Here is a 12,746-nt window from a genome sequence, read left to right as displayed (position 1 = left end):
AGATGGAATTCTGGTCTGCAGACAACCTGTTATTAAGCTATTCATTTTATATTTTGTCATTATCTGATTGTATTTTGTACTTCTAATTTGGCGACCTGCCTGTAAGGCATTGCAAACTATGCTAGCCAGAACTGTACTTAAACCAGACTTTTCCTAGAAAATTGCTAATGTAATTACTTGGCTAGTGCCAGCTAATGTTATAAACTGATTTATAGTTTATTAGTTTAACCCACTAATCCTTTAGACTTTATCTCCAGTTAGTGTTATTTCTGGGGAAAAATGTCTATTTTACTACACTCATGCAATTTCACAAGTGGAAATAGCAAATGGAAGCACTGGAATAGACAAATCTCCTGTACCGACTGGCATTCTTAATACTGCCATATTTAGACATGCTCTGCAGGGCTGTTGGGGACCTTGTGTTCATCTGTAACCAGCACAGTTACACTGCTTGGGGGAATGATGGCATTTTTTGCCAAAAGAATCTCATTGTAAATACTGCCAAGGTCTATTGCTGGGTTTTGCAAAGTGATATTTTTAATAAGCTGGTAAATGGTATTAGCATCTGGATATATGGCTCTAGTGGGGATCTAAATAGTCCTATAACCCAGTTTGGCCACAAGAGAGTTTTTTGTTTGATCTTTCAGGTTTTCTTGTTAACCTGTTTTACATCTGGAACAAAGTAAGAAGCTTTCTGGGAAGACAGACTCCTTAAGCATCCATTCGGCTACAGTGCATGTTGCATTTGTGGCAGCCTTTTCTAAAAAAAAGCATGAGGATGCATCCCATGGGCCTATTTATCTTCCCACTGAAATCAATTAAAAAACCTCCCATTGAGTTCAATGGTAAAAGGATCAGGCCCCTAGAGCTATGTTAGCTGCAGAGGGAGATTATATATCTGCATTAGGCAAAAAAAGGAGGGAGAGCTTTCAAAGCATCAGTTTAGACACATAAGGATTGCTTTCTCTCTCTATGCTCTGAACTATGGTTAGACCTGATCACTTCCATGCTTTCCTGCTATCCGTTACATTTTTCTTCTACTTCCTTCAAATCAAAATTTAAAACAAAAACAAAGGAAAGCATAAACAAGCAAACCAAATCACTGAAGCTGGAAAAATTCCCATGCCAGAATGAGATGGTTTTGTTGTAGAGTGAAACAGTTAACATGTTTAATACTTCTGAAATAAAATGTTCCTTTGCTTGGTTTAGGATTTCATATTCCTTTATCAGCCTCAACAGCATGTGCATTTCTCTGTACATTATTGACAGGGTCACTAAATGTTCCATTCTAACGTTGGAGAGAGCTCAAATGCAAGGTTTTATGTCTATTGCTGAGCATCTTTCTTGGTAGAATACTGGCTGGCTTAGCAATTCCTTCAGTCTGGCACTCACCCATCTAATAAGAGATTATGCTATCTGTACATATATAACTTCTTAAAAGCATAATGAACCAAATCTGTTGCAATAGCACAGAGAATTATCCTAGTAGATATACTAACCGTACATTGTTCTCTTGGGGCACGCAGAGCTTTCATAAAGTTTATTTTAAACCTGAGTGCACCTTTGTCATGGGACTAAGGTCAAGTATAACTTCGCTGGCTCAGATAAGAGTTACACCAGACATGCCTCTGGCCATTGGTTTTTGACATGGGGAGTGAGAGACAGCTGTATTATTTGTGTGTGCCATTGGCTACTGAACTGTCATAATTTAACTATACTAACCAAATGGATCTCTAGTCTTGGGAGAACTTTGGACTTGAATCTAATACATGAGGACAAATATACAGAACTCTGTCCTGAACAACAAGAAAGCAGATCTAGGAAGAAAATTTCAAACTGTTCATAGGTTAGTTATGGGTACATCTTGATGGTTTCAAAAGGGATTTAGGGTGGCATATGGAGAATGGGCAAAGTTTTCTACCGACTCTGCTTCTGCCTGTGCAGCTGTGCATCAACTGGTTGAAAAGTTGGTAGCTGCACACATTCTGTGTAACTCTACAAACTCAACAAGAAACAAATGCTCCTGTGCTTTTCCAGAGTTTCCTATCCTGAATTCTGATAGTAATCTACTTGTCTCTAAAGTGTTAAACCAAGATAGATTAATTAACTCATAATTAGTTCACAGCCGAGAATGCCTCCCTCAGATGCTTCAGAACCCTGGTTAGAGAATAACCCATCAAACTGGCTTGGGCAGGCTACTTTTGAATGATGTAATTGGTTTGGAGTGAAGTAAGACTTCTGAGTCTCTTCCGGTAAGCACCAAGATATTGTGCACCTCATTAAAGTGCCAAACTATTGATTTAGGCATGCACCTTTTGTAGATTCTAAAAAGTTGGCCTAAATGACTGTCCAAAGCCACATGAGCTACTCAGTGCTGGACCTGAAATTAAAACTCAGACTTTCCAGGTTCCAGTCCCTTGCTTAGTTCGCTTGATTGTGCTGCCTCTAGCAAATGAGATGTATTCATCTCATATTTAACTATCTTGAAAAGGTGTAATGGGTCTAGATCTTGTGTGGCAACATGTAAAGATTCTTTGATAGCATATGTTTATGATATTCAGATAACTTCACTGAGACTGACTGTATTCACAGAACTCTCAAAACCTCAAATATTAGAAAATTAATCTCAATATGAACAGTTGTTGAAAAGTATGCTTGTTATACAGGCATACAGCACAATATATGAAATGATTAGAAAGGTATGGAAGGAGTTTTCATTTTCAGATTGTCTGGAAATGTAGTCTAGTCCCCAGGTTTGCTCATTCAGGTGTTACTTTATGACTGCATGTGTGTTCATAGGTTCAGGGCTAGCAAGCAAGCTATTCTGGAGGCTGGAGTTAGCAAATTTTAAAATAACAGCATACAAAGATCAAAGTCAACAAAACCCCCAATAACTAGACAAGAGATTAATGTAAAATTCCCCTTTTTGTTTTTCTTTTATTCCCTTTATTGTATCAGTAGTTCTACTGCACCTCATTTCATACAATTGTGTTACTTCCAGTGCTGCTATCAATAGAAACAACTGAAGCAACTCTAGAGATCACTATCTACAGGTTGTTAATCCCACAAGACTGATAATTCAAAAACGTTCTTTCATTTCATACTTGTGTTACCCCATGAAAAACAAGTATCAAAGAATGTGATGCATAGTTCTAGCATCCCTGCTTCTCAGCTTTGCAGTGGGTAGAAGTACTGGGAAAGTTTCTAGTCTCTGTTACATACCACCTCCGCCTCTTCATTGTCTAGCCCCAGTTGCCAACTGCAAAATGGTTTTGCAACCACAAAAGACTGTATACATCCCCAAGCTGAAGTGGTACCTTTAACATGGAGCTATAATATTGTATGGGGAAGAGGGAAGAAAAGAGCTTATTGAATGGGAGAGGTAAAGGCAGCCAACAAAGAAGAAGGGGATCCTTCTTCAATGCACTTCTCCAGCAAGGAAAGAGTTTCCTTGGCATGTGCTCTTGATTGGGCTGGACAGAATAAGTGCCCACTCTTTGATCATGCAAAGGGCCCCTTTACCACAAAAGATAATGAAAACCACATTGTCTAACTGACTTGTAACACAACTAGTGCTGGACAAAGAGAATGTGCTGCAAACATTTCTCCGCCGCCCAGCCTTGTGCAAAAATTCACTCAGCTGGTGCATCAAGCTGCTTATTAGGATAGATGTCCATTCAATTCTTTGTTTTTGTTTTTTCAGCTTGCTTTTCCTAAAAAAAAAAAAGCCACTGATAAAATTAAGGACTAAAAATTACCATAACACATAACTTACTCCTAGACAAATGCATGTTTTTAACTTTATATATGAATATGACTGAGTGCTAATGATTACTATTGAGTTCAGTGAGAATGTTCACATGTGTAAATTGACTTGTATGCACAAATGTTTGCAGTATCAGGGACTAAATTAAGTCCCATTTCAGAGAGATGTGATGCATATTAAATACCAAAAGCTGACGGTAATCATCATTACCCTTTTCTGATGGTTCTATTGCTTTCCCACCCTTTTCCCACCCCCTTTTTCCTTCCTTTTGTGCCCCAGAATGAAAAAGAGGATCTCAGTTATTAAGCAACAAATTGTACATCTGAAATGAGCACAAGGCTGATTACAGCCATCATAGGCTTATTCCCTTGATAAGCTTTGCTTTTCTACATTGTGATACAAATTCATGAGATGACTATGATCGTCAGACCACAGATCCTATGGAAAACCATTTTCCTTTTTTGGATGAATTTTGTCACAGCAGGACAGAACTATTTAAGTAGGAGTGAACAATCCGTTAGAAATGATCCTACAAAAACTTGCATATTATGCTGAACCTGAGGTAATGTGAATAGTTCTATTGACTACAGTGGAACTACACAGGATCTCTACAGTTGAGATCTCTGTAACATTGGGGTTTTACTTAGCATACAAAAAAAATATTAAATTCTTATTGAAAACCTTTGGTTTGACTTCCAGTAGAATTGAAACTGATATGAGAGGAGTCAGCAGTTACACTGCTGAAAGTAAAAGAAGAATTGGGCCCTGTATGTATGTTTTAAATCTTAAATATCTTGTTACTGGCCAGAAACTTTTATTATGTAAAAGCAAATTCTTTTCCCACCACATGTAATCTGAAATAGCTTAATGAAAGTCTAAGTTTAAAAAAGCTATTTTTATTTTCAGGAAGTTACAGTTTATATGGTTTAAAAGTATGAATGCATGAAAGAGCCCTGGGGTAACTAAGTCCATATCTGGAAACACAGTGGCTGGTTTTTCATGCCAATTACTGATGTAGCAAAGCTGGCTTGGAAAAGTCAAAACTAATCATACACATGCCTAAAACTTTCCAAGAGTTAAATTTGTCTTAGTGGGCTACACACTAGTATCTTTTCCTAATTATTTTGGCTTCATCCTCATTCTTTGAGTTAATTATTAAATAAACATTGCTATTATACCAAAGGACAAATCAAGGCAAGTCAGTCCCAAGACTCCACTGACTGTTGAGGCACCTTTGATGTAGCAATAACTTCCCTTCATTCTTCCTGGTCTTGTGCAATCCATGTATAATCAGTCAGTTTTAATCCCATCCAGTCTTTGATACTGGTGGTTCATCTTGTCTTAGGTCTTCCCCTTCTTTTTCGTTTATCTGCAGCACTTTGCAGGATGAGTTGGTAAGGGTGCTGGGCATTCTTGTCCAAACCACTGCATCTTTCTTCTTCTTATGATTTTGAGTAAGGGTTCATATTTGCCGACTTCTTGTCTGATTTGATTTTTCACAGATTCATTTGTCCTGTGTGCAGTGTAAGGTATGTGTAGAAGTCTTCTGAAGCACTGCCTTTCAATGGTCTCAATTCGCTTTTCCAGTGCACTAGTGAGTGTCCAGGTCTTGCAGTCATGGAGAGTTGTTGAAATGCCAACAGCATATAGTTATAGTAGGTGGAGTTTCATTTTCATTGTGATGTTGCTGCTAGTCCAGATTTTCTTCAGCTTTGCTATTTGTCCAACAGCAATTGCTATTCTTGTTTTTACTTATTTTTCTGATGTAGCATCTTCTGTGATGGCTGCTCCAAGGTATTTGAAGTGTGTTATTTTTTCTAGATTCTCATTACCAATGTTTACTGATACATCATCACTGCTAGTGGCTGATGCTATCATTACTTTGCTCTTCTCCACACTAATTTCCATTCTATATCTCTCTGTAGCCTTATGCAGCTTTTCTGTTATTTCCTTAAGCTCTTCTGCAGTTCCAGCTATTAGATCAATGTCATTAGCAAAACAAAGGTTGTTAATTTCTCGTCCCCCAACTGACACTGTACCAGTGAAGTTCTCTAAGGCATCTGACATGATTTGTTCCAGTTATAAATTAAATAAGCAGGGTGAGAGAAGACAGCCTTGGCATACTCCTACTGACTCTACAAACCAATGTCAAGCAGGACTCCACTACTTGTATTGTTTTAGAGTTCTTTTATAAGACCTATCAATGTGGGATTGCTGTTATGCTTCTTCATTGTGAGCCAAAGTGCTTTTCACCACACCTTGTCAAAGGCTTTTTTTTAAATCTATGAAATTATGCTGGAGTTCTTTTTGGTGGTCATGATACTTTTGGCACATGATTCTGAGGTGGAGATCTGTTCTGTGGTACTTCTTCCAGACCTGAATCCAGCTTTTTCTTCTGCTAACCCAGTCTGTATTTGTGGCTTGAGCCTATTTAGTATTATTCTAAGAAGTGCCTTAGTTGGATCACTGTTGCAGCTAATGGTGTGGTAGTTGGTACTTTGGTGTAGATTCCCCATCTTTGGGATTGATTTTGTCCACTGTTGGCCAAGTTTTCCTTTTCCATATCATATTGCAGATTTGTACAGTATGTCAATTGCCTTGTTTCCTGTTTTTAACAGTTCTGCAGGTCTATTGTCTAGGCCAGTTGTTTTTCCATTTTTCATGCTTCTGATAGCTTTTTCTCTCATGAAGCTTTAATCTTCTTCTTCCACAGTTCTAGATCCTCCCTTCTTTAGTTGAGTTATTACTTCTGGATCTGTTTTGATATTGTGATTATACAGCTCTTATGCATAAAGGAAAAATACATATAATAAAAATCCTTACAAAGAGGCAATGGTTAGATCAAAGATATAAGTTAAGACTCTGGGTTTTATTCCCAGCTCTGATACTAATTTGCTGTGTAAGATTAGACAAGCCACTTAATCTCTCAGTGTCTTTCTCCATCTTTAAAATGAGGATTACAATATTTTCCTTCTTCACTAATTAAGCATTGGCACATGGTCCCCCCAGAGAGTGTTTGCTTGAGATGACTACAGTCTTGTCTGGTCCCTGACAGTGCTTCTGTGAAGAGGCTGACCGTGCCTCTTTGTGGGAACCCGACGGCCCCAGCCACAAGTTGCCTGAGAAGAAGACCACCATGCTCTCGAAGGAACTCCCAGCGCGTCCAAAGCCAGCTTTATTAACTCACTAGGTGTGCCGGATTGGCTCTCCGGGTGCTCTGGGAACTATTTCTGGCCAGGCAGCCCAGGCAAACAGGGAGGAGAGTGAAGGAAGGCAAGCTTGGCAGAGCCACTGAATGCCCAGCTCGAAGAAACCCAGGAATTGGGGTGGAAGACCAGTTGGTTTAGGAGTTCAGAGGAGCTCATGAATCACAGCAGGGTTAATTACTGCCGCGATCAATTAATTATTGCAGCAGGGTTTTAATCAGCTGATTACACTGCAAAAAAGCTGTGTGGCAGGAGCTGCAAGTGCCGGCAGGCTGGGGGCAAGGCAGAAGCTAAGCCTGCTGGACAGTTTTCATTCCTTTTTTCTTCTTCTTCGTTGTCTTTTTAAAGCTGAATTCCACTGAGGATGCCTGCAGCCAGGGTCAGACTGGGGCGAACATCATCCGTCCCGGAACTTACAGAAACATCAAAGTCATGGCAGGCAAGATCTAGGAGGCTCTCCAATCTGACCAGGTGGCTAGCGTTTTTCTTCGGTGGGGACAGGTAGGCGAATGTCATTGGGGCACAGAAGGCCAAGTCCTTATGCAGTGATCCCCCAACAAACTGGTGCATTAGCTGGGAACTTTGATGTTGGCCAGAAAGAATCTGAGAGTATGGACGTCTCAGATGCAACAGCGGCAGGGCTAGTCCCGATTCAATAGACCTTGCACCTGATGGGACAAACTCTGCAGCAACAGCAGCAACAGCCAGCCTGACTGTTGGCTATGGAAGAGAGCTGGGTACAACAGCAAGTTTGGCATCAAAGGAACATCATGGAATTGAAAGTACCCATGACCGTTCATGATTACCCCAAAATTTTCTTAGCGAGTTTTGAGAGCAGCATTGGCTGCTGGGCTGGAGAAGCCCACTGGGCTGGACAGTTGGGGATTTTGCTGATAGAAAAAGCCCACGTGGCATACAGGGCTATGACCCAAGACGAAGCTCTGAACCATGATAAAATGAAGAGGGAGATTTTATATTGGTTGGATATTAGCCCAGAGACTTATAGACAGGCTTTTCAAGCCAAGAAAAAGCAAGAAGAAAAGGCCCTAAGGGCTCTGTTGCAGCGGTTAAGCGATCTTGTAACTAAGTGGCTGAAGCCCGCAGACAGTTTGAAGGGGGAAATTTGCACTAAAATTCTGTTAGAGCAATTCCTGGTTGACCTGCATGAGGAGATTTTTGGGTCCATTATCATTGACCTGTGACATCTGCCGAGGCTCTGCAATTGGTGGAGAACTTCAAAGCACCCTGGGAGAAGGGCCTCCGGAGCAGAATATGAAGGCAGGTTCATACTCTAGGCCTCATGAGGCCAGGAAGTAAAGAGACCCAAGACTTTAAACAATGAGGCAACACTCCGGTGGTTTGCTTCCGATGTGGGAGGATTGGACATATGTCCCAAGACTGTACCAGTACGGTGTGGTCACTGCTTAAGGTACGACATTCCCCATTTGAGGGAATAGGAACTACCAGAGGATCTGGAGAGCCTAAAGGGGTAGAGTCTATGGACTGTAGCATAGGGCAAAAGGAGGAGGATGGCATTTACCCAAACCTACCATTGAGGCATGGGTAAAGGATAGATGATTCGAGGTGGTTATTGATACTGGTTATGTGCACATATTTGTCCAATCTACATCGGCACTGACCGGATATGTTTGGAAAACAAATCCTGTAAAGATGACGTGTATGTGTGGGCAAGGAAAATACTACCCATGGAGGATATGCAAGGTGACCGTGCTGAAGGCTGCGAGGGAAATGCTGGTGGGTTTAGCCCACAACCTCCTGTACCCCATGATATTAGATGAACAGGAGATACAGACGGTAGAGGGCTTTGATGTGGAAGGCCTGTCTGGCAATGAGCCATTCAGGGACGCACAGGCTGAATAACCTGAGTTCTTAGCTATACTCGAGACTGAGCTAGCCAAGCAAGAAGAGGTCGCGCTTGACCCAGAACACTAGGCAAGCCTACCCAGGTTTGAGGTTAGAAGGGGTTTATTATACCAAATAAAAATGGGGACCTAGGAGGGACAGGAGGTTCCTCAGCTGTTGATTTTGCAACTCTTCCGGGTTCCTCTGTTGAAGTTAGCTCATGAGAATCCCTTGCGGGGGCATATGGGCTGTAGTAAGACAGAGGCTCGACTAATAAAGTGGTGTTTCTGGTCTAGAATGTATGAGCAGGTAGAGAGGGTCTGCCAGGCCTGCTCTGCCTGCCAGAAGGTAAGCTGGAAAAAACCAGCACAGGTTCCATTACAACCTGTGCCCATAGTAGATACTCTTTTTTCCTGTCTTGCTCTGGAAGTGGTGGTCCCACTCCCCAAGAGTGCATCAGGGTGCCAATTTGTGTTGATAATTATTGACTACATGTCTCGGTTCCCAGAGGCAGTGCCCATGCAGTTGGTCACAGGCTCCCGAATAGCAGAAAAACTCCTTAAGTGGGTTACTTAGGTGGGGAAGCCCAAAGAGATTATTACCAACCAGAAGTCTAACTTTATGTTAGGCGTCCTACGGAATATGTATAAGATACTTAAGATCAAGCAGCTATGCACAACCATGTACCACCCACAAACCAAAGGCCTAGTAGAGCGGTTTAATGAGACGGTAAAAAATATGTTGTGCCATTGTGTCAGGCGGAACCTTGTAAATGGGATCTGATGGTTCCCCCCTTGCTGTTTGCGGTTCGAGAGGCTCCCCAGTTATCATTGGGTTTTGCCCCACTTGACCTGATATATGGGCATCACCCAAAGGGCCTGCTGGATTTGGTATGAGATAGTTGAGAAGAAACCCCCCCACCTAGAGACACAAACAATGCAGAGTATGTGAATGAGTTAAAATGCTATTTATGAGCTGTTGCCATTTAAAGTGGTGGATCAGTATGAGGCTGTAGGGGAGGAGGAGACCTCACTAGGGCATACTACTGTGTCATGTAGAGGCCCCAGCAGCAGTGAGGGCGTGCCTTAACACACACACACAGTCACACATGTCAGGAACCCCTGCACCTATCTCCTTGAAACCTGGCAGGCTTCATGCCCTTAGAAGGGGATACCGTGTTTGTCATTTTTTGGCAGATTTGGATGAAAAGTTATAGGCAGTTTTGTGCTTCCCCATTATAGCCTATGGGTGAAACATTGAAACAGTTTCAATTAAATGAAACAGAACAGTGCTTTCAAAATGAAACAAAACTCAAAACAAAACACTGCCCCATCAAAACGGCAAAACAGAAGTCAAAACAAAATGGTGCTGTTTCACAGAGCCCTATTAACCAGTTCCTGTCCTCAGTCCAACCCACACAATCCATAGCACTTGCAAAGACTGGTCTGCTGTTGTTTTTCCAATTTGCCCAGCTCCTGAGCCCCCAAATCTCCTCCACTAGCCTCCTTCTGTCCATTCTGGCACCCTGATTGTTCACACTCCCTCTCCATTAGCAGAGAAAGGTAGTTTTACTTATTACCTAAGAGCCAACAAACTTGGCAACTCAGGATTCCACATTGGCATTGGCACCACCACACAGGGAGTTTTGGCTACGTTGACTCTATTCTTTTCCCATTTGCAACTTTGGTTGGAAGATGCTACATATTTCTTAAAGAAATTGGGCTCCATTGACAAGCTTCCAGAACACACCACTTTAGGTACCATGGATGCCACATCCTTCATGAGGACTGATTACAGGCTATAAAAAACACTATCTCTAATGAAGACATTGCTTCTTTTTCTATTGGGCTCTTCCACTGTGTTCTTGTAGAAGGTTGCAAGCCTTGGGAGCTGCAGAGCAGTGGCTGGCAGGTAGGCAAAACTGATTGTAAGCTAGCCTAGTGGGATTGGGTAGCTGATAAGTATAATTGACTGACAAAAGGAAGTTAAAAAGTTACCAAGAAGAGAAGCTAGAGGAGGAAGAAGGAGAGAGGAGCAAAGTTGACTGAAGGATGAGTACCACTCCAGGATCACCTCTCTCCCAGTGTCTGGGAAAAGACCCAGAGGTTTGGTTTACGTTTGCTGTGTACCTGTACTCAGTTGGTTACTGTGGAGAAGAGATGTGTTTTTTTATTTGAATGTGAAGAATTGTTTTGTTTCCTCTAGAGGGGAGTTCTCCAGATGTGTAATAAAGAGACTGACTTTCTTTAAGAAAAGGGGTCTTGAGTCTGCCACAGGGAGTGCACCCTACTATAGTTCTCACATACAACTATTTCAGGTTTGGGGCCTGCCAATATGCTAATATATTTATGAGAGACCTGAAGTCCATTTCCTTTGCAACTGCTCTCTCATTCCCCTGATATGTCTAAGGTACATCAATGACTTTTTCATTGTACAGACACATAGGAAGGACTCTTTAGATAAGTTCAACCAGACCTTTAATAGTTTCCATACCTGTATCAAACTACCTCTGTAATACTCTACTCAGCCAATTCATTTTCCATGGTGGAGGCTTGTAATGGCAACATCACTGCCACATTGTATCAGAAACCCACCAACCACCACAGCTGCCTTCACACCACCACCTTTCATCCAAAGCATACCACTAGATACACTGTCTACAGCCACACTCTGTGTGACAACCACATATGTTCTCATCTCACTGACTAGGATGCATGTCTTAAGGAACTGGAGAGGGGATTCCTACAATTGCAATGCAATCCCAGAACCATAGCCATTTAAATCAACAAAGCCAGACTCAGAACCTGCTCCAACCTCAACCTCAGGACAAGGACAACAAAGTCAGTCTGGTTGTTACCTACAGCCTCCATCTTGAACACCTTGGATAAATACAGTGGTGTAACAAGCAGAGCTGCAAACCTGGGAAATTCTTTGGGATACTGGGGCAGAGTGCATGGTTCTGAGCTGGGAGGAGCAGTAACACAGGAATTCCTAAACAGGCTCCAGCTGAGCTGCTGCTGTCACTGCCATGTGCTCTGCCCACCCCAACTGTTGCTGCAACAGTTAAGGAATGCTTTGGTTCTCAGCATGGCAAAGCTGCTAGAGCATGGACTCTGTAGGGGCAGGAGGCAATTCCAGTAACCCTCCTAATTAGGCAATGGGTTGGGTGCCCCTCTTGTCCACGCTAATTATGCTACTAGACACATCATTAATGACCTCCTGGAAAATAATGGCCATCTCAAGGTAGCAATGGGAAATAAATCTGTCCTAGGGAGGAGTGGAAGGGTTTTCAAGTGCTGGGAGAGCTGAATAGATTGCCTCCCCCTTGACCGTGGAGTGCAGAGTCTCTAGCAAGGAAGTTAACTTGACAATGCAGCTTTCAAGGAAGGGGTTGAAAAGTCATGGAAATCTTGGGAAGCATAGAGCAGATAGCTCACCAGAAACCACAAACAGGGGGGCCATACAGCCCCTTAGCACCTTCAGGAGCAGGTCCAGAGGGAGTGAAGGGATGCAACTGCCACTTTTGGACCACACCATGGGAGGAGCAGTCCCCAAAGCAGGTAAGAATCTATTCTCTCCCTTCCCTCCTGTCTTCAGCAGCAAGTCCACTCCCCTCCTGTTCTCCACTTCCCCATCTACTGCTGCCACTGTCCTCGACTGATGTGGGGAGGCAAGGAAGGTCCAGAGCCACTTCTGCCCCACTCCAGCTGGGCTCAGCCAGGGACAGCAGCAGTAGTGGTGGGTGGGTTCCCCCTCCCTGCACTTGAACCTGGGCTAGCTGGGAACACCTAGGAAGATAGGGTAGAAAGGTGGACCCTGCCTACTGCTGCCACCCTCCCTGGTAAAAGGGGGGCAGGGTTAGCTCTGGAGATCTCACCCCCAGATCAGACAGTGCAGACAGAAGCAGTGTC

General features: G+C 42.6%; 1 protein-coding gene across 1 annotated transcript in view; it reads right to left on the bottom strand.

Moving 5' to 3' along the window:
• Window positions 1-12,746, bottom strand: part of LYRM7 (LYR motif containing 7) — a 152,960-nt gene that overhangs the window by 86,207 nt on the left and 54,007 nt on the right. The gene's annotated exons all lie outside the window — the stretch shown is intronic.

The sequence above is a fragment of the Crocodylus siamensis genome, chromosome 3 (assembly GCF_052110815.1).
Source record: "Crocodylus siamensis isolate JL-2025a chromosome 3, ASM5211081v1, whole genome shotgun sequence".
NCBI lineage: Eukaryota > Metazoa > Chordata > Crocodylia > Crocodylidae > Crocodylus > Crocodylus siamensis.
The sequence above is the reverse complement of the archived record's forward strand: the minus strand, read 5'-3'. Positions and strand labels throughout refer to the sequence as shown.